The 18,659-nt window shown below is 44.6% G+C and overlaps 1 long non-coding RNA gene across 2 annotated transcripts; it reads left to right on the forward strand.

The window, feature by feature from the left end:
* The first annotated feature begins 341 nt into the window (after positions 1-341).
* LOC103345897 (uncharacterized) lies at positions 342-9,168 on the forward strand. Of its 2 annotated transcripts, none has more exons than XR_011390285.1 (4): positions 342-599; positions 1,287-1,333; positions 1,576-1,694; positions 7,199-9,168. It is a non-coding gene; the product is annotated as an uncharacterized lncRNA (long non-coding RNA). The 2 variants fall into 2 exon arrangements; XR_001792602.3 differs by having other exon boundaries at positions 346-599; positions 1,599-1,694.
* The last annotated feature ends 9,491 nt before the right edge of the window (positions 9,169-18,659 follow it).

The raw sequence follows: 18,659 nt of genomic DNA on the forward strand, positions 1-18,659 counted from the left end.
GCCATGCACAGCTGTGGTCCAGGCACTGGAGACAACCAGGGGCGGGCGCAAGTCCCAGAGCCCGTGCCCAGCCTACGCTTGTACCACCACGGACAGCGGCTGTGAAGCCCCGGGCCGGAGAAGCGCCAGGCTCCCGTCTCACGCAGAAACCCGGCTCGTGGCCTCAGTGGTCTCTGCAGGCAATGGGCGGTAGGAGACTCCGCCTCTGCCCCTCTGCAGCGCCCCGCCTCCCCTTCCCGACCGGCCCCGCCCCCGGGTCGCGTGACGCGCAGGGGTTCTCCCGTTCCCCTGCCGTGATGTCACCGCGGCGAGCGGGCCAATGGGCGCGCAGACCGGCGGCGCCTGGGAATTCCGCCGCCCCGCCCCCAGCCCCGCCTGACAACCCGGCCCGGCGCCCCAAGCAGTCCCGGGCGCCGCGCGTCCTGTCCCGCCTGCGGCCCCAGCCCCTGCGCCGCTCGTCCGGGCCGCGATCCTCCGCGGGACAGCTCGCGTGCGCGCTTGGGTCTGGGCCGGCCTCCGAGCCGCGCGTCCCTGCTGGCTGGGCCATGTCGAGTAGCCAGGTCGCCAGACAGCCCGCTGCGCGGGAGCTGGGGCCCTGGGTAAGCGGAGCCCGGGATGGAAGAGGGCTGGGGGGAGGGGGTCCGGGGCTCCCGCGGGACGCTGGGGGCGGTGCGGGGGCTGCGGCGACTCAAGGACGCTGCGCTCGGGGGAGGAAGCGGCAGAGGACGGGGAAGGCTTCCGCACGAGGTGCCCACGAGGCGTCCCAGGAGCAGTGAGAAAGGGGCGGGGCCTGACCATGAGGCTGACGAGGGGGCGGGGCTCTCCTGGCAAGCGCGAGTGGGAGGGGCCTGACCCGCGGGGGCGGGGCCCAGCGCAAAGAATGAAACATGGCTTAGAGGGCCTAGGGGGCGCGGGCTGCAGTCGGGAACGCCCCGCGGTGAGGCCACCTCCCTGACCATGTAGCCAGGCCCTGTGTGACCCTGGGAGCAGGAAAGGGCTGGAGACTCCTGTAATGAGGGTAGGGGGGCTTCCAGGCCCGACCTTAGCGGGGAGACGGAGGGGGCCTGAGCACGAGGGAGGCTGGGGTGCGTGACAGGAGCTGAGGAGCGGGCTCCAGGGAGAGTCAGGGAAGAAGACAGTGGCAGGGGGGGTGGGGCGGGCCTTGGATCCAAGGGGCGGGGCTTAGGCCCGAGGGGCAGGGCTTGGAGCCCAGGGACAGGGCATGGGGTGCTCAGGTCCTGGGGCCACCCCACATCCTCCCCTGAGTCCAGCCTCCCTCTCTGCAGGGTCTGCTGATCTCTCCTCACTCGCTCTCATGGTCTCCAGGACACAGGTGATCAGCGCTCCACGGTCCCCGCACGCCCGCAGTGCGAGTGGGGCTGGGGGAGGCCTGGGGGGCTCCTTTTAGGGGGGATTCTCGCCTGACGGGCGGTTGAGGTGGGCCCCGAGGGGTCCCCCCCGAGACAGGAAAACCAGTCGCCTGCTCAGAGAGCCACACAGTGGGAGAGCAGGGGTGGGGCTTGGACTTGGGGTCTACAGGCTGTGTGAGCTTCTGCAAACCTTATCCCCGCCAAGGCCTCAGTGTTCCTCATCTGCAGGATGGGCATGATTGAGAACGCAGGGACCTGAGTAACTGTTCAAAGCAGTGTCCTGCGCACAGAGAGCCTCAGCGACCGTGAAGTGTTATTGGCACAGTAAGTGATTGCTAGTCTAAAACAGCTATTTTTCTTAAGAGTTAAGTTTGTTTTCTTATTTGAAAAGCCAAGAGATAGAGCTCTTCCATGCGCTCATTCAGTCTCCAAATGTTCATGACAGCCAGGGCTGGGCTGGGTCAAACCTGCTTGGAGCTTCCACGTGGGTGGCAGAGACTCAGGGACTTGGGCCATCCACTACTGCTTTCCCAGGCCACAGCAGAGAGCTGCATCAGAAGTGGAGCAGCCAGGACTCGAAACGGTGCCCATATGGGATGCCGGCACTGCAGGTGGTGGCTTCATCTGCTGCGCCACAGCGCCAGCCCCACAAGTTTACAGTTTTAGCAAGTTTTCAAGAGGAGCTGAGAGCTGCTAGTCTGTGAGTTCCCTCAGCCTGTGCCGTCCAAGGCTGCCCAGGGAAATGCAGAACCTTGGCCGGATCGTGACGTCCTGTCTCATAAATTCGCTGGGCCTCAGAGGGCAGCGGGGGCCCTGTCGTCACGAGTGGCCAGTGGCCCCACGTGGATGGGTCCCGGCTGGACTCAGAGTGCTGACTCTGTGAGCTGATGTCTTATCTTTTGAAAGGCAGAGCAATAGGGGGAGAGAGAAAGAGAAAGGGAGAGAGGGAGGGAGAGAGAGAGGGGGAGAGAGAGGGAGAGACAGACAGGGAGAGGGGGAGAGAGAGAGACAGAGACAGGGAGAGGGAGAGAGAGATAGAGAGGTAGAGGGAGAGACAGAAAGAGGGAGGAGAGAGAGAGACAGCCAGAGAGAGGGAGAGGGAGAGACAGAGAGAGGGAGAGAGACAGAGAGAGGCAAAGAGACAGAGAGAGGGAGTGGGAGAGGGAGATGGAGAAGGAGAGGGAGATAGTGAGAGGTCTTCCATCCACTTCCCAAATGGCTGCAACAGCCAGGGCTGGGCCAGGCCAAAGCCCAGAGCCAGGAGCTCCATCTTGGTCTCCCATGTGGGTGCTTGGGCCGTCTTCCACTGCCTTCCCAGGTGTTTTCACAGGGAGCTGGATCAGAGTGGAGTGGCTGGGACTCCACCAGTACCGGGATATAGGGTGCTGTGCACCGGCCGTGGCTGAAGACGCTGGGCCATGGGGCCAGCTCCTAGCGATGCAGCCCGGAACCTTCTGCAGGGCCTTGGGTTTCCAGGTTCCCCCAGCACAGGTGCCCAGGAAGGATTTTCTAGGTCGAAGTGACCTGACCTGGACCGTGCCAGTGACCTCACGCAAGCCCAGCCTCAGGTTCCCCAAATGCCGGAGGGGGCTTGGCACCCCTCCTGACTGCACCGATGGCCCAAGATAAGGGTGCAGGGAAGCTGCCTCCCCCAGAGCAAAGGTCCGGCTGCCAGGAGCCACACCCCGGGCGCAGGCAGGCTGGGGAAGGTGTGTTTTAGTCTTCCTCTTCTCCTCCTCCCTCTCCTCCTCCCCTCCTCCTCTTCCCCCTGCAGTACATTCAATAATTTGAAGCACAGTCAATAATTAATAAAACATATTTCTGGCTATTGCAAAATCAACATAGGTTTATTGAGGAAATTGATAAGGGAGAATGTGATTGGACAGAGTTCTCCATCCTGAGCTTGCTGTGAGGAATGATGAGAGTTGTCCATGGTAGTGTCAGGCTAGGTTGGAAAGGTAGGCCAACAGGTTGGAGGTCAAAGGAAAGGAGAATTTGTAGAAAATGTAGAATTGGTGGGACTTGAGTTTACAATGAGATTAAAAGAGGAGATGGTGGAAAGAGTAAAATATTGTGGAACTTAATGCTTTATAAAATGCTTCTTATAAAATATTTCATTCTTATGAAAAGAAATGGAATTGGTGTAATGAATCCCTAAATACCTAGCCCCCAGCTTGAGGAACAAATTAAACCCATGGATTTAAAGACACTGTGAAAAACTCCCTTTCTCAATTTTCTGCCAAAGGAAACCACTGCTCTCCACTTAGTGTTCATCATTCCCTTACTCTTATTTAAAGCTTTAGCATATATGAACTTAAATAACACATTGTTTTTTCATAAACATTTTGTATTCTTCTGCGAATTTTCTATTCAACCTTGTTTATGAGTTTCACTGATGCTAAAAACAACTATTTTGCTTTATCTTATTTTTTTCTCCTTCAATCTTGCCAAAACCATTTCTACTTAATTAGATTCTCAAAGAAACATATTCCTTGGCTAACTGATGTATCTGCATTTTCTGTATGTTCCTATAATGGTTTCCGTGTTTGTATTTCCTACTATTAGTTCTAGTCTTTAGCTAACTTACACATTCTGTGTTCAACTCGTTTGTAAAGACTGAGAATTTCCCTCTATAACTTTAGCTGCATCTCTCAGTTTTCTTACTTGTTGCTAACTGGTTTGTGATTTCTGTTCTGATTTATATTTCTCTTAGTTCATGAATTACTTAGAAGTGTCATTTTAAGTTAGCAAACACATGAGGTAATTTTTCTTCATTTTGTTATTGTCATGGGTGTCTCTATGATACTGAATTCTTTGGAGTTGACTGAGTTGCTTTATCTGTGGTACTTAGTTTTCTTTTTTTTTCTTTTTTTTTTAACTTTTATTTAATGAATATAAATTTCCAAAGTACGGCTTATGGATTACAATGGCTTCTCCCCCATAACGTCCCTCCCACCCGCAATCCTCCCCTTTCCCATTCCCTCTCCCCTTCCATTCACATCAAGATTCATTTTCGATTCTCTTTATATACAGAAGATCAGTTTAGCATACATTAAGTAAAGATTTCAACAGTTTGCTCCCACACAGAAACTTAAAGTGAAAAATAATAGATGATTTTTTAAATGATGATGAAATCAGACCAGACCTATTGTCATGTTTAATCCCAGTGAGAGTCAAGTTGGGAATTGATAATTTCTTTTTTTTCTTTTTTTTTTTTTTTTTACAGAAGATCAGTTTAGTATGCATTAAGTAAAGATTTCAACAGTTTGCACCCCCATAGAAACACAAAGTGAAATATATTGTTTGAGTACTCGTTATAGCATTAAATCTCAATGTACAGCACATTAAGGACAGAGATCCTACATGAGGATTAAGTGCACAGTGACTCCTGTTGTTGACTTTACAAATTGACACTCCTGTCTATGGCATCAGTAATCTCCCTATGCTCCAGTCATGAGTTTCCAAGGCTATGGAAGCCCTCTGAGTTCTCCGACTCTTATCTTGTTTAGACAAGGTCATAGTCAAAGCGGAGCTTCTCTCCTCCCTTCAGAGAAAGGTACCTCCTTCTTTGAAGACCTGTTCTTTCCACTGGGATCTCACTCACAGAGATCTTTCATTTAGGTGTTTTTTTTTTTTCTTTTTTTGCCAGAGTGTCTTGGCTTTCCATGCCTGAAATACTCTCATGGGCTTTTCAGCCAGATTGGAATGCCTTTAGGGCTGACTCTGAGGCCAGAGTGATGTTTAGGACATCCGCCATTCTATGAGTCTGCTGAGTATCTCGCTTCCCATGTTGGATCACTCTCCCCTTTATTTATTCTATCGGTTAGTATTAGCAGGTACTAGACTTGTTTATGTGCTCCCTTTGACTCTTAGTCCTTTCATTATGATCAATTGTGAACTGAAATTGATCACTTGGACTAGTGAGATGGCATTGGTACATGCCACCTTGATGGGATTGAATTGGAGTCCCCTGGTATGTTTCTAACTCTACCATTTGGGGCAAGTCAGCTTGAGCATGTCCCAAATAGTACATCTCTTCCCTCTCTTATCCCCACTCTTATGTTTAACAGGGATCACATTTCAGTTAAATTTCAACACTTAAGAATAACTGTGTATTAATTACAGAATTAAACCATATTAAGTATAGCAGACAAAAAAAAAACTACTAAGAGGGATAATGTATTAAGTTGTTCATTAACAGTCAGGGCTATGCTGATCATGTCACCGTTTCTCATAGTGTCCATTTCACTTCAGGAGGTTTCCTTTTTGGTGTTCAGTCAGTTGTCACCAATCAGGGAGAACATATGGTATTTGTCCCTTTGGGACTGGCTTATTTCACTCAGCATGATGTGTTCCAGATTCCTCCATTTTGTTGCAAATGACTGGATTTCGTTGTTTCTTACTGCGGTATAGTATTCTAAAGAGTACATATCCCATAATTTCTTTATCCAGTCTACCGTTGATGGGCATTTAGGTTGGTTCCAGGTCTTGGCTATTGTGAATTGTGCTGCAATAAACATTAGGGTGCAGACCGCTTTTTTGTTTGCCAATTTCATTTCCTTTGGGTAAATTCCAAGGAGTGGGATGGCTGGGTCGAACGGTAGGGTTATATTCAGGTTTCTGAGGAATCTCCAGACTGACTTCCATAGTGGCTTGACCAGTTTGCATTCCCACCAACAGTGGGTTAGTGTCCCTTTTTCCCCACATCCTCGCCAGCATCTGTTGTTGGTAGATTTCTGTATGTGAGCCATTAGTTTTCAAAAACAAAAGTGTGTCCTTGAGAAAACTGTGTTCTTGAAATAAGTGTACTTCAAAAAATGCATGATGGGGCCAGAGTTGTGGAATAGTGGAAAAAACCACAGCCAGTGATGCTGGCATCCCATATGGGCACCTGTTCATGTCCTGGCTGCTCCACTTCCCATCCAGCTCCCTACTGATGGCCTGGGAAAAGCAGAGAAGATGGCCCAAGTGTTTGGGCCCCTGCCACCAACATGGGAGATCCAGAGGAAGCTTCTGGTTCCTGGCTTCAGCTTCGATAAGACCTATCTCATCCTGACCTCCACCCTGTACTCTGACTTTCAAATAAATAAATCTTTATATATATGTATATATATATATGTATATATATATAACTTACATAACAAAGTATATATGAATTTTTATGTATAAAATATAATTAAGAATTATAAGTTCATGAAAAATGGAACTAAAAGATAAGTTATTTTAATGCAAAAATTAAAGCTCATGCATTTTTTTCATACAATGCATTTTCCATGAACTTTGTGAAATAATCTCACGTGTTCACTGTATTAGAATCCAAAGCCAGGAGCCAGGAACTTCTTCCAGGTCTCCTATGTGGGTGCAGGAGCCCAAGCAACTTGAGCCATCTTCCATTGCTTTCCCAGGCCATAGCATAGAGCTAGATTGTAAGAGGAACAGCCAGGACTAGAACTGGTGTCCATGTGGGATGCCGGCACCATAGGCAGAGGATCAACCTACTGTGGCACAATGCTGGCTCCTATGTTTCTTCATTCTGTTTTTCTCCTCATTTTTAGAAACTGTTTATTTTTTCTATTATGCCAGAAGAAATCTTTGAAATTTTAACTTGTGGATTAAACAATAATATAAAACATCAATATACTTATCTTTTTCCTAAGCAACATAACAGTATAGTACACTCTAATCACCACCTGCTATATTCAACAGTATTTTAAATCTATCTTTAATGGTCCTTCATATTGTTATTTTAGTTCTCTCCAGTTTTTGCTACTTACTTGTGTTTTTGAAGTCTGGCAATTTCTTCATCACAGTTTCCTTTTATATTTCAGATGTTCCTCCTGAGATCATGTTCCCTCTTCATGAACAGCATTCATTAAAATTCACTGGTTGTAAATATCCTCACTTACTTGTTATTTAAAAGTGTTTTTATGTTTGGCTATTGTTTTGCATTAATTCACTGGGAGTGTAATTCTAGGTCAACAATTATCCACTTTCAGCACTTCCTGGGTATTATTCCATGGTCCCCTTGGGTTCTGCCGATCCCTTTGAGAAGCCAGTGGCAAGTCTAGTTGTGATTTTATGGTAAGAAATGTGTTTCTCTCTGGTAAGCTTAAAACTCTTTGTTTGATTTGGCAGTCTGCCATGTTACTCAGTTCAGGAGTAGCTGTGTTTTGATATATTCTGCCTGTAATATGCTATGATTTTTTGAGGCTACAGAGCCAAAACTGCCAGCAATTCAGGACTCTTGAAGGTTCCATCCCAGGACTATGGAATGTATTTCTATTAGGCTGCATTCCTCTGATTCTTCTCAGCATTATTTTGTACTTTTCCATAGCCTTCCATGTGTCTCAATAAACATAATCCATGTGTAAGTTTTTTATGTTTGTCATTTTCTAACTGCTTTTTTTGTTACTAAATGAAACTGTAAATTAAATTTTATTTATTTTTTTAATGATTTACTTATTTATTTGAAAGACAGACTTACAGAGAAAGGGAGAAACAGAGACAGACAGATCTTCCATCCACTGGCTCACTCCCCAAAGGGCCACAATTGCCAGAGCTAGGCCAAGCCAAAGCCAGGAGCTACATCCACATGGGTGCTCCAGGGCCTGGGGCATGGTCTGCTGCTTTCCCAGATTCATGGGCAGGGAGCTGCATCAGGCGTGGAGCAGATGGGGCACGGATCAGCACCTGTATAAGATGTGGGCATTACAGGCCGTGGCGTCACCACTGTACTAGGATGCCAGTCCTGTAAAGTGCATTTTATAAACTGAACTTGGAACCAACAACCTTATTGAACTCATTTATTAATCCTAATAATTTAATTATAGATGCCTTTGAACTTCCCTTTGCTTTTATTTCTTTGTCTCTGTCTTCTTTCTCTCTTTTTTTGAGAGAGAAAGCTTCTGAGGGTGATATTGTGGCTCAGCTGGTTAAGTAAGCTGTGACGTGCAATGCCAGAATCCCATAATAGTGCTCCAGTGTGAGTCCTTGCTGCACTGCTGCTGATCTAGCTCCTGGCTATTGCACCTGGGAAAGCAACAGAAGATGTATCAGTGCTTGGGACCCTGCCACCCATGCGGGGACACAGGATGGAGTTCTCAGCTCCTGACTTTGGGTGAACCAACCTTTGCCATTGTGACCATTTGGGAAACAAATCAGTAGATCTCTGTCTCTCTGTCTCTGTCTCTCTCTCTCTCTCCATCGCTACTTTTAAAATAAATAAAGCAAATTTTTTTCGTACAGGCAGAGTGGACAATGAGAGAGAGACAGAGAGAAAAATCTTCCTTTTGCCATTGGTTTGCCCTCTGATGGCCGCCGCGGCTGGTGTGCTGCGGCCGGAGCACCGCACTGAGCCGATGGCAGAAGCCAGGTGCTTCCTCCTCGTCTCCCATGGGGTGCAGGGCCCAAGGACTTAGGCCATCCTCCACTGCACTCCCAGGCCACAGCAGAGAACTGGCTTGGAAGAGGAGCAACCGGGACAGAATCCGGTGCCCGGACAGGAACTAGAACCCGGTGTGCCAGTGCCACAAGGCGGAGGATTAGCCTATTGAGCTGTGGCACCGGCAATAAAGCAAATTTTTAAAGATCCATGTATTTATTTGAAAGGTAGAGTTACAGAGAGGCAGAGGCAGAGAGAGAGGTCTCCCACCTGCTGGTTCACACCCCAAATGGCCTCAATGGCTGGAGCTAGGCTGATCTAAATCTAGGAGCCAGGAACCAGGAGCTTCTTCCAGGTCTCCCATGTGGGTGCAAGGACCCAAGCACTTGGGTCATCTTCTACTGCTTTCCCAAGCCATAGCAGAGAGCTGTATTGGAAGTGGGCTAGCCAAGTCTCAAACCAATGTCCATATGGGATGCCAGCACTGTAGACGGCAGCTTTACCTGTTATGCCACAGCACTGGCCCCCAAATCTTTTTTTTTTAAATGCACAACTTCTTTTCACTTGTTCACTCCCCAAATACAATAGCCAAATGTGGGCCAAGTAGAAATCAGGATCCAGGAAGTCCATGCTGGTCTCCCACATGAGTGGCAAGAGCCCAAGTACTTGGGCAGCTTGCTGGTGCTTTCCCAGGTTCATTGGCAGGAAGCTAGATCAAAATTAGAGCAGCTGGGCCCAGAACTGACACTCCACGTTGGGATGCCAGTATTGCCAGGAGTGGCTTAAGCTGTTGCACCGCAACACAGGTCCCTGTTTTGGATTTTCTAAGTACAGAAGTATATGTCTACAAAAAATAGCAATGCAATTTCTCCCCTTAAGATATGGATGAAGACTGTATGCCATCATCAAATTTCTAGAACTCCTTCTTCCTATGTACAAAGGGGTATAAATAATACACCCTCTGCAAGTTCAAGTACCTGAACTTTAGGGCATAAATCACAAGATCAGTCAAAATATTATTTTTTTCAGGTTTCTGACTTTTCTTCACAAATGTTTAGTTCAACACCTCAGATTTTCCTCATAATTTCCAAAACCTCTACAAGATTTAGAGAGTAGATTTCAACCTGAACTGAGTTTTCTGGAAATTCATCAGCATGGATTTTCATGCAAGTTATACCTCTCAAATGTAAGTGCAAAGTTGTTGTTGGTAGTACTAATGTATAAAATTATCTATGAGTTCCTACAGCCCACACAACCCTTGATTATTTCTTACACACCACATGCTCACATATCAGGTTGATTGCTAATAACAAAGGAAAAGAAATGAGTTGAGGGATAGTCCTTGTAAATAAATTGTTATCTTACTGAATTTGAGCCTATATAATGTTTAAAAATTCATTTTCATTAGTTTTGTTTTGGCAAAGCTCAAAATGGATTAAAATTTCCCAGTTTGATTCATATACTAGTGAAGAACTTTAGAGACTGGGAAAAAGCAAGGAAATGAGATTAAACTTGGATATGGAATGCTTGTTTTTACATTCTACTATTTCACATATCACAGGACACAAGGTATGTTGGATACAGAAAGACAAATATTGCATGTTCTCTATTTGTAGGAGTTCACTTTTTAAAAAAATTTGAAACAACAAGAAATGCCTTTTTTTGCAAATCTAGTTTTGTCAAACTTTGTTTTATACCTTTGATAAACTAATTGTTAACAATGTTATACCACTATAGTTTTAATGATCTGTGAATACTTGACTCTTTTATTTTTATTAATATAAAGAGAACATATGTTATGCTCACCATAGATAAAATTCCAAGAAGACAACCACACTTCCCTCACTCCCCAACTCCACCCCAATTTCCCTCCCTCCCTCATTTCTCATAGTTTTTGCAAAACCATAATTTTAATACACTCTAAATTGACAGGCTTAATTCACCACTAGTCACAGTATTCAACAAGTTAAGATAGGAGTACTACAGAGTATAAACAAGGCTAAAAATGACAATCATTTCCCCAAATGACCATTTCATTCCTATACATTTTTGGTACTCTATATTAACTACCACATATCAAAGAAAACATGATATTTATGTTTTTGAGACTGGCTTATTTCACTAAGCCTAATGATATCCAGCTGCATCTACTTTATTGCAAAACACAGAGCTTCATTCTTCATTATGGATGAGTAGTATTCCATAGTGTAGATACGCCACATTTTCTTTATACAGAAATCAGTTAATGGTCATCTGGGTTGACATTATTTCTTAGTTATTTTTCATTCAACTGCAATTTAAATAGGGGTACAAATAACTCTATCATATACTGAATAATTTGGATAAATTACCAACAGTGTGATGGCCAGGTTATATGATAGATCTATTCTCAGATCTCAGAGAAATCTACATATTGTCTTCCACAATTGCTGTCCTAGTTTATATTAAAGCCAAAAGTGTATTAGGGTACCTTTTTCTCCATATCCTCAGCAGAATTTATTGTTTTTTTTTTTTATTTTTGGATGATAGAAATTCTTTTTTTTTTTTGGCAGGCAGAGTTAGTGAAAAAAAGAGAGAAAGCTCTTCCTTTTTCCATTGGTTCACCCTCAAGTGGCTGCTACAGCTTGCACATTGTGGCTGGCGTTCTGCACAGATCCGAAGCCAGGAGCCAGGTGCTTCCTCCTGGTCTCCCATGCAGGTGCAGGGCCCAAGGACCTGGCATCCTCCACTGCACTCCTGGGCCACAGCAGAGAGCTGGACTGGAAGAGGAGCAACTGGGATAGAATCCAGCACCTCAACCGGGACTAGAACCTGGGGTACCGGTGCCGCAGATGGAGGATTAGCCTAATGAGCCCAGCACTGGCGGATTATAGACATTCTAATTGGGGTGAGATGACACCTCATTGTGGTTTTTATTTGCATTCCCCTGGTGGCTAGCATTCTTTCATGTCCATTGGCCATTTGTATTTCATCCTTTGAAAATTGCATGTTCGTGTCCTTTTCTCATTTCTTAACTGTGTTGTTTTGTTGTTGAGTTTCTTCAGCTCTTTATCAATTTTGGTATTAAATGTATAGTTTGCAAATAGTTTCTCCCACTGTGTCAGTTGACTCTTCATTTTGGTGAGTGTTTCCTTTGCAGTGCAGAAGCTTCTTAGGTTGATGTAATCCCATTTGTCTCTTTTTGTTTTTATTGGATTACTTTGAAATTTACAGTGTATGGGTGAAATACACAGTTTCTCCTTGATAATTGTTTATAGCCCTTGTCTATATTTTTGCTAACCGAGGATCACTTTGCTTATTACTTATTGGATTCCCTATTTACTGGACCATTAAGCCCTTGAATACAGTATAAATGAAAGATATGTCATCTTAAAAGTGAAGGAGAGAAGGAGAGAACAAAAGAGGGAGATTGGGAAGGAGAGAAGGGAGGGGGAGGAAGGGAGAGAGAGAGGTGTATCATTACATTCTCAGAGTTGTATCTATGAACTACATGGAACCTGTTAAAAGTGAAAGAAAGAAGATACCAAGAATGTATATAGCTTAGGAAAACAGCAACATTACCACCTCTAGAACTTAACATGAGTTTTTTTACAAGCTTGAAGTATACTTATCCCCATTCTCTATAAGGACTATTCTAATTCTGGCTAAAATGTTGCTTCATTAGGCACTTTTACTCCCATAGGTCCCAATTTAAATTTTTCTACCTCATGTCATCCTATCATCTTTCAGGTTCTTTGTCATAAATTTTAAATCCATCAATTTGTTTTCAATATACTTAATCAATACCCAGAGAACTCATTAAAAAGTAGATTCCTGCATCTTACATCAGAAACTTCTATTTAGTAAATCTATGTTGGGGCCTCACTAATCCATATTTTTAATAAGATTATCCAAATAATCTTCATGTTGGTATCCCTAGGAGTGCACTCTGAGATATTCCCCACGATGGTAGCAACAATGTTTATTCCTACATTCCTACATTATAGCAATGGTAAATACATGTTGAGGGCATTGCAAATTGTTGCTCAAAAATATTCACTATATTATGGCAAGTAAACAGGTAGACTAATGTTGCTTTGGGATCATAGTTACCTTTAGATCCTGGGAAACCTTGAATATCTAAATGGTGAGTGGAAGTTAAAAAAAGGAGAGATGGAAGAACCTGAGACAGGGTTGGTGGGAGGGAAGAAGCTGAGTTCTGCTGTCTCAGCAACAAGTCAAAGTTGATGAGCTGTCAGCAGCCAGTATTTATCCTGATGAGTCAAGGACTGCATACAGCCCTCCCCTCCCCCACTCTAGGGTATCCAGGTCAGAATTTCAGCTGGATAAGGGCATTATCTTCCTTTCAACACAAGGCTGCTTTCAACACATCAGGAAACACCATGTCACTCCTTGACAGAGGCTGGCAATTTGAATGAGGGAGATAATCTGATGCCTTTAAAACTGGCTGAGACAGCTCTCTGCTGTGGCCAGGGAGTGCAGTGGAGGATGGCCCAAGTACTTGGGCCCTGCACCCCATGGGAGACCAGGATAAGTACCTGGCTCCTGCCATCGGATCAGTGTGGTGCGCTGGCCGTGGTGGCCATTGGAGGGTGAACCAATGGCAAAGGAAGACCTTTCTCTCTGTCTCTCTCTCACTGTCCACTCTGCCTGTCAAAAAAAAAAAAAAACTGGCTGAGATTTTCATTTGTGATTCCACATGACAGTGCTCCCCCCTTTCTCTACTTTGCACCCTGCAGTGAGGTTTGGCAGTCTACATTTTAAGGAAGGGTTGGTGGTGTGCTGCTACAAGGGAAATGCAATGCCAGCATTTCTGAGATCTGATATGGGTACTATTAGGGACACTGCTTCACAGGGGAGTGGCTCCTGTGGGGACTACAAAAGTGAAATGGGCCAGAGGAACTTGAGAGCTAAACCTTGGGGTTAACCTCTGGAGCTATAGGTAAGCAAAAGTAGATTGTGTTCACTGTTTTTGAATGTAGAAAAATATTTAGAATTTTGTTATTCAACTTTACTTTCTAAGCATAAGCTGAGGTTACAGCAACTTTAAAGGAAGAGGCAAATCTCAACAAAATCTGGAAATCAATACTGAGAAAAATCATTTCAGTATCAAATGGTAAGGACAGAGCTGGAAGAAAAAGCAATTGCTGCAAGGGACTCAATAGCTATATGAATCCTTTCTGTGTTTTCATGAGAAACAAACTTTGCTAGTGACTTTTTATCTGCTATTCTATCTTTTTATAAATATCTGTCTTTAGATGTTCCTTTCTACAGAACTGGCATATAGATAAGCTTTGAGGAGGCAAAATCTTTTTAATAGATCCTCTTTGGGTAAGATCTATGGCCTCTTCCAGTCTTTCATCACCTTTGATCAGTAAATCTCTTAGCTTTTTAAGATGACTTTTAAAATGAGGTTGACATAAACAGCAGTATCAGCCAGAAAGCCCCAGGAGTACTTGACTGCAACATTCTGTGGTGAGAAATGTGGCAGCAGAGTTCAGAGGGGATTCATGTCCCTCTGGCTTTTGGTTTGCACTCAAGTGCTGTGCTGAGAGGAACCAGAGGCCAAAGTAAGAGCAAAGCTTCATTAATCTGTATCTACCATCATCTTACCCATCTGGCATGAAGACTGGCCTCTTCTGTTTTCAGTTACTCCCGGTTAATATTTCAAACAGCATTTTTATTTCTGTGGTCTCAGATTATAATCAGACTCCTGCCAATCTCTAAAAGCCCTGTGCGTCTACTATCGCTGGTCTATTTTCTTGACTTAATCTGAATTACTTGAATCATCATGCTGACACTTGGCCTCTAATCTGAATTTAATCACAATAAATATGAATTTCAGATGATGTTGTTTCCCCAATCCTCTTTCCCCAAGCATGACACTATATGAAGAGGGAAGGCTACTTAAAAGAGGATTCTTGGGTCCCCACACAAACGTATTTCATAAGTTTCTTTGTATGTGATATTTGCTAATTTATATTTTATTCAGCTTTTATGCAAGCAAGGATTTCCACTTCCAGCTATGGCAGAATGACTGCTATCTAATTACTACTCACTGTAAATAGCTATAAAAATGTTCAGACTGGATGAAAGAATACTTTTCAGGTATTAGAAATCATTCAGTGCAGGACTGTGATGCCTGAGGAAATAAATGAAGCAAACATCAAATCACAATCTTGTACTCAAATCACTTTCACCATGATGACCCAGAACAGGTTCCAAACAGAGCAAAGGTAGATTCTGGAGGCTATGTGATAAAGACAAGACCTAAGTGATGCTGCCACAGATGAAGTTTGCAGGGCAAATTATCAGCAAGGAGGATGCCATGCAGGGAAGGAACTCCAGACATCTTGGAACTCTAGACATTTGGGCCAAATGCTGACTGCACAAGGAATGATTTTGTAAACTCTGGGAGGAATAACTACTTCTGAGTAGAATGGATATTCCAGAAACCACAAAGTGCTGAAATGAAACTACATCCATCCAGAGAGGAGAAAGATTATTAAATGTCTAAGGCATTCATTTGATATCCCCAGAAAGTCCACACAGTAGGAACAGGGTTACTGTAAGCCTTAAGTAAGGACAAATATAGACACAGAACCAAAGTCAAATCCCTTAAAGGAAGATAACAAGCATTTACAATGCCCAATATACAATTAAAATTTCTTGTTTTTTATTTTATTTATTTGAAAGACAGAGTTAGAGAGAGAGGTAGAGACAGAGAGAGGTCTTCATCTGCTGGTTCACTCCCCAGATGGCTGCAAAGGCTGGAGCTGCGCCTATGCAAAGCCAGGAGCCAGGAGCTTCTTCTGGGTCTCCCACAGAGGTGCAGGGGCCCAAGGACTTGGGCCATCTTCTACTGCTTTCCCAGGCCATAGCAGAAAGCTTGATTGGAAGAGCAGCAGCTGGGACTAGAACCAGCACCCATATGGGAAGCCAGTGCTTCAGGCCAGGGCTTTAACCTGCTGTACCACAGTGCTGGCCCCAATTAAGATTTCTTAGAAAAACTAAAACAAATAAGCAAGAAAATGTGACCAATAACCAAAAGTAAAATCAACCAATAGGAAAAAGCCCAAGAAATGACAGACATCTTGGAATTAACTGAAGAGAACTTTAAAAGAGTTATGGAGTTTTCACCTTTTTAAATATTTGTTTATTTGAAAGGCAGAGTTACAGAGAGGCAGAGAGAGAGAGAGAGAGACGTCTTCCATCTGCTGGTTCACCCCCCAGTTGGCCGCAATGGCCAGAGCTGCCCCCATCGAAAGCCAGGAGCCAGGAGCTTATTCTGGGTCTCCCACACAGGTGCAGGGGCCCAAGGACTTGGGCCATCTTCTACTGCTTTCCCAGGCCATAGCAGAAAGCTTGATTGGAAGAGCAGCAGCTGGGACTAGAACCAGCACCCATATGGGAAGCCAGTGCTTCAGGCCAGGGCTTTAACCTGCTGTACCACAGTGCTGGCCCCAATTAAGATTTCTTAGAAAAACTAAAACAAATAAGCAAGAAAATGTGACCAATAACCAAAAGTAAAATCAACCAATAGGAAAAAGCCCAAGAAATGACAGACATCTTGGAATTAACTGAAGAGAACTTTAAAAGAGTTATGGAGTTTTCACCTTTTTAAATATTTGTTTATTTGAAAGGCAGAGTTACAGAGAGGCAGAGAGAGAGAGAGAGAGAGAGAGAGAGAGAGAGAGAGAGAGACGTCTTCCATCTGCTGGTTCACTCCCCAAATGGACACTTTGGCCAGAGCTGAGCCAGTCTGAAGCAAGGATCCAGGAGCTTCCTCTGGGCCTCCCACAGGTGCAGGTGCCCAAGAATTTGAACCATCTTCTACTGCTCTCCCAGGCTATAGCGCAGAGCTGGATAGGAAGTGGAGAAGCCTAGACTAGAATCAGCGCCCATGTGGGGTGCTGGCACTGCAGGTGGTGGCTTTACCAAAGCATGTCCCAGTTTTCAATTTCTGATCCAACATTTGCAGATAAGAATTATAAACTTGAGACAAGTACACAAAAATACAAAGATCTGACAATGCTGAAATGAAAATAGCAAGCAGATTGTGGACAGGAGTTGACACTTATAAGAAGGAAAGTTGGAGACTGAGTTACACGCTTCTATACCTCTTACCTTTTTTTTTTTTTTAATCAGGCCGAGTGGACAGTGAGAGAGAGAGACAGAGAGGAAGATCTTCCTTTTCCATTGGTTCACCCCCCAGTGGCTGCTGCTGCCGGCACACCACGCTGATCCGAAGCCAGGAGCCAGGTGTTTCTCCTGGTCTCCCATGCGGGTGCAGGGCCCAAGGACTTGGGCCATCCTCCACTGCATTCCCGGGCCACAGCAGAGAGCTGGACTGGAAGAGGAACAACCAGGACAGAATCCAGTGCCCCCACCGGGACTAGAACCCAGTGTGCCGGTGCCGCAGAAGGAGGATTAGCCTATTGAGCCACTGTGCCGGCTTATACCTCTTACCTTAGGGTAAGTCATAGTTAACGTCCTGCAGAGTAGAAACGAGTCTAACAGAAAACTCAATCTTTCTGCATGGAAGAACCAGAATAAGAGTAATGAATTTGCTATGACCGAGCTATCAGGAAATGAGAATGGTATACAACAAAGAAGAGGGTCAGAGAGAGATAGCCCCAGATTGCATGTGTGTATACATTCTGCCTGCCACTCTGGATAACCCTGAATCAGACATGTGAGGTAAGACTCCAGATTACTGAGTCTGATTAAAGAAACAAATTTAAGCCAGAACTAAAGTGCAGAATTTTTTTTAAAATATTTTTAAAATTTATTTGACAGGTAGCATTAGACAGTGAGAGAGAGAGACAGAGAGAAAGGTCTTCCTACCATTGGTTCACCTGCCAAATGGTCGCTATGGCCAGAGCTACGCTGATCCGAAGCCAGGACCAGGTGTTTCCTCCCAGTATCCTACATGGGTGCAGGGGCGCAAGCACTTGGGCCATCCTCCACTGCCTTCCCGGGCCACAGCAGAGAACTGGACTGTAAGAGGAGCAGCCAGGACTAGAACCCTGCACCCATATGGGATGCTGGTGCTGAAGGCAGAGGATTAGCCAAGTGAGCCACTGCGCTGGCTTATACCTCTTACGTTAGGCCCCCTAAAGTGCAGAATTTAAAGGTTTGAGTTCAAGCAAGCTAATTTTATGGTAAAACAAAGCTAAAAATACAAATTATTGGAGAAATACAATAAACTTCAGAGTCTCAAAAACATTATATTAATAATAACTAAAATACAATCCAGAATTATGTAAAAAATCAGAAAAATGTGACCATTCCCATGAGAAAAGATGATCAAGGAATAATAATGAAGAGAGACCCAGAGGTGGCTGAGATGTTGAAGTTAGCAGAAAATAATTCTAAAGAATTTATGCTTATGTGTATGATGTAATGGAAAATATACTTATGTTGAATGAAAAAATAAAAAAAGACAGACTTTAGCAGGGGAATAGAAATTATAAAAATATTCAAAATATTCAAATAGAAACTTTAAACTTAAAAAACACAATATTGGCCAGCACCGTGACTCACTTGGTTAATCCTCCACCTGCAGCTCTGGCATCCCATGTAGGTGTCGGTTCTAGTCCCGTAGCTCCTCTTCCAGTCCAGCTCTCTGCTGTGGCCTGGGAGGGCAGTGGAGGATGGCCCAAGTGCTTGGGCCTCTGCACCTGCATGGAAGACCAGAAGGAAGCACTTGGCTCCTGGCTTCAGATTGGCGCAGCGTCAGCCATAGCAGCCATTTGGCGGGTGAACCAATGGTAGGAAGACCTTTCTCTCTCTCTCTCTCTCTCACTGTCTATAACTCTACCTGTCAAATTACAAAAAAAAATTGCAATATCTGCAAATCAAAATCTTCATTGGATAGGCTTAAATTCAAGATGTCTCTGGCTAAG

This window comes from Oryctolagus cuniculus, chromosome 7, assembly GCF_964237555.1.
Source record: "Oryctolagus cuniculus chromosome 7, mOryCun1.1, whole genome shotgun sequence".
NCBI classification, from domain to species: Eukaryota; Metazoa; Chordata; class Mammalia; order Lagomorpha; family Leporidae; genus Oryctolagus; species Oryctolagus cuniculus.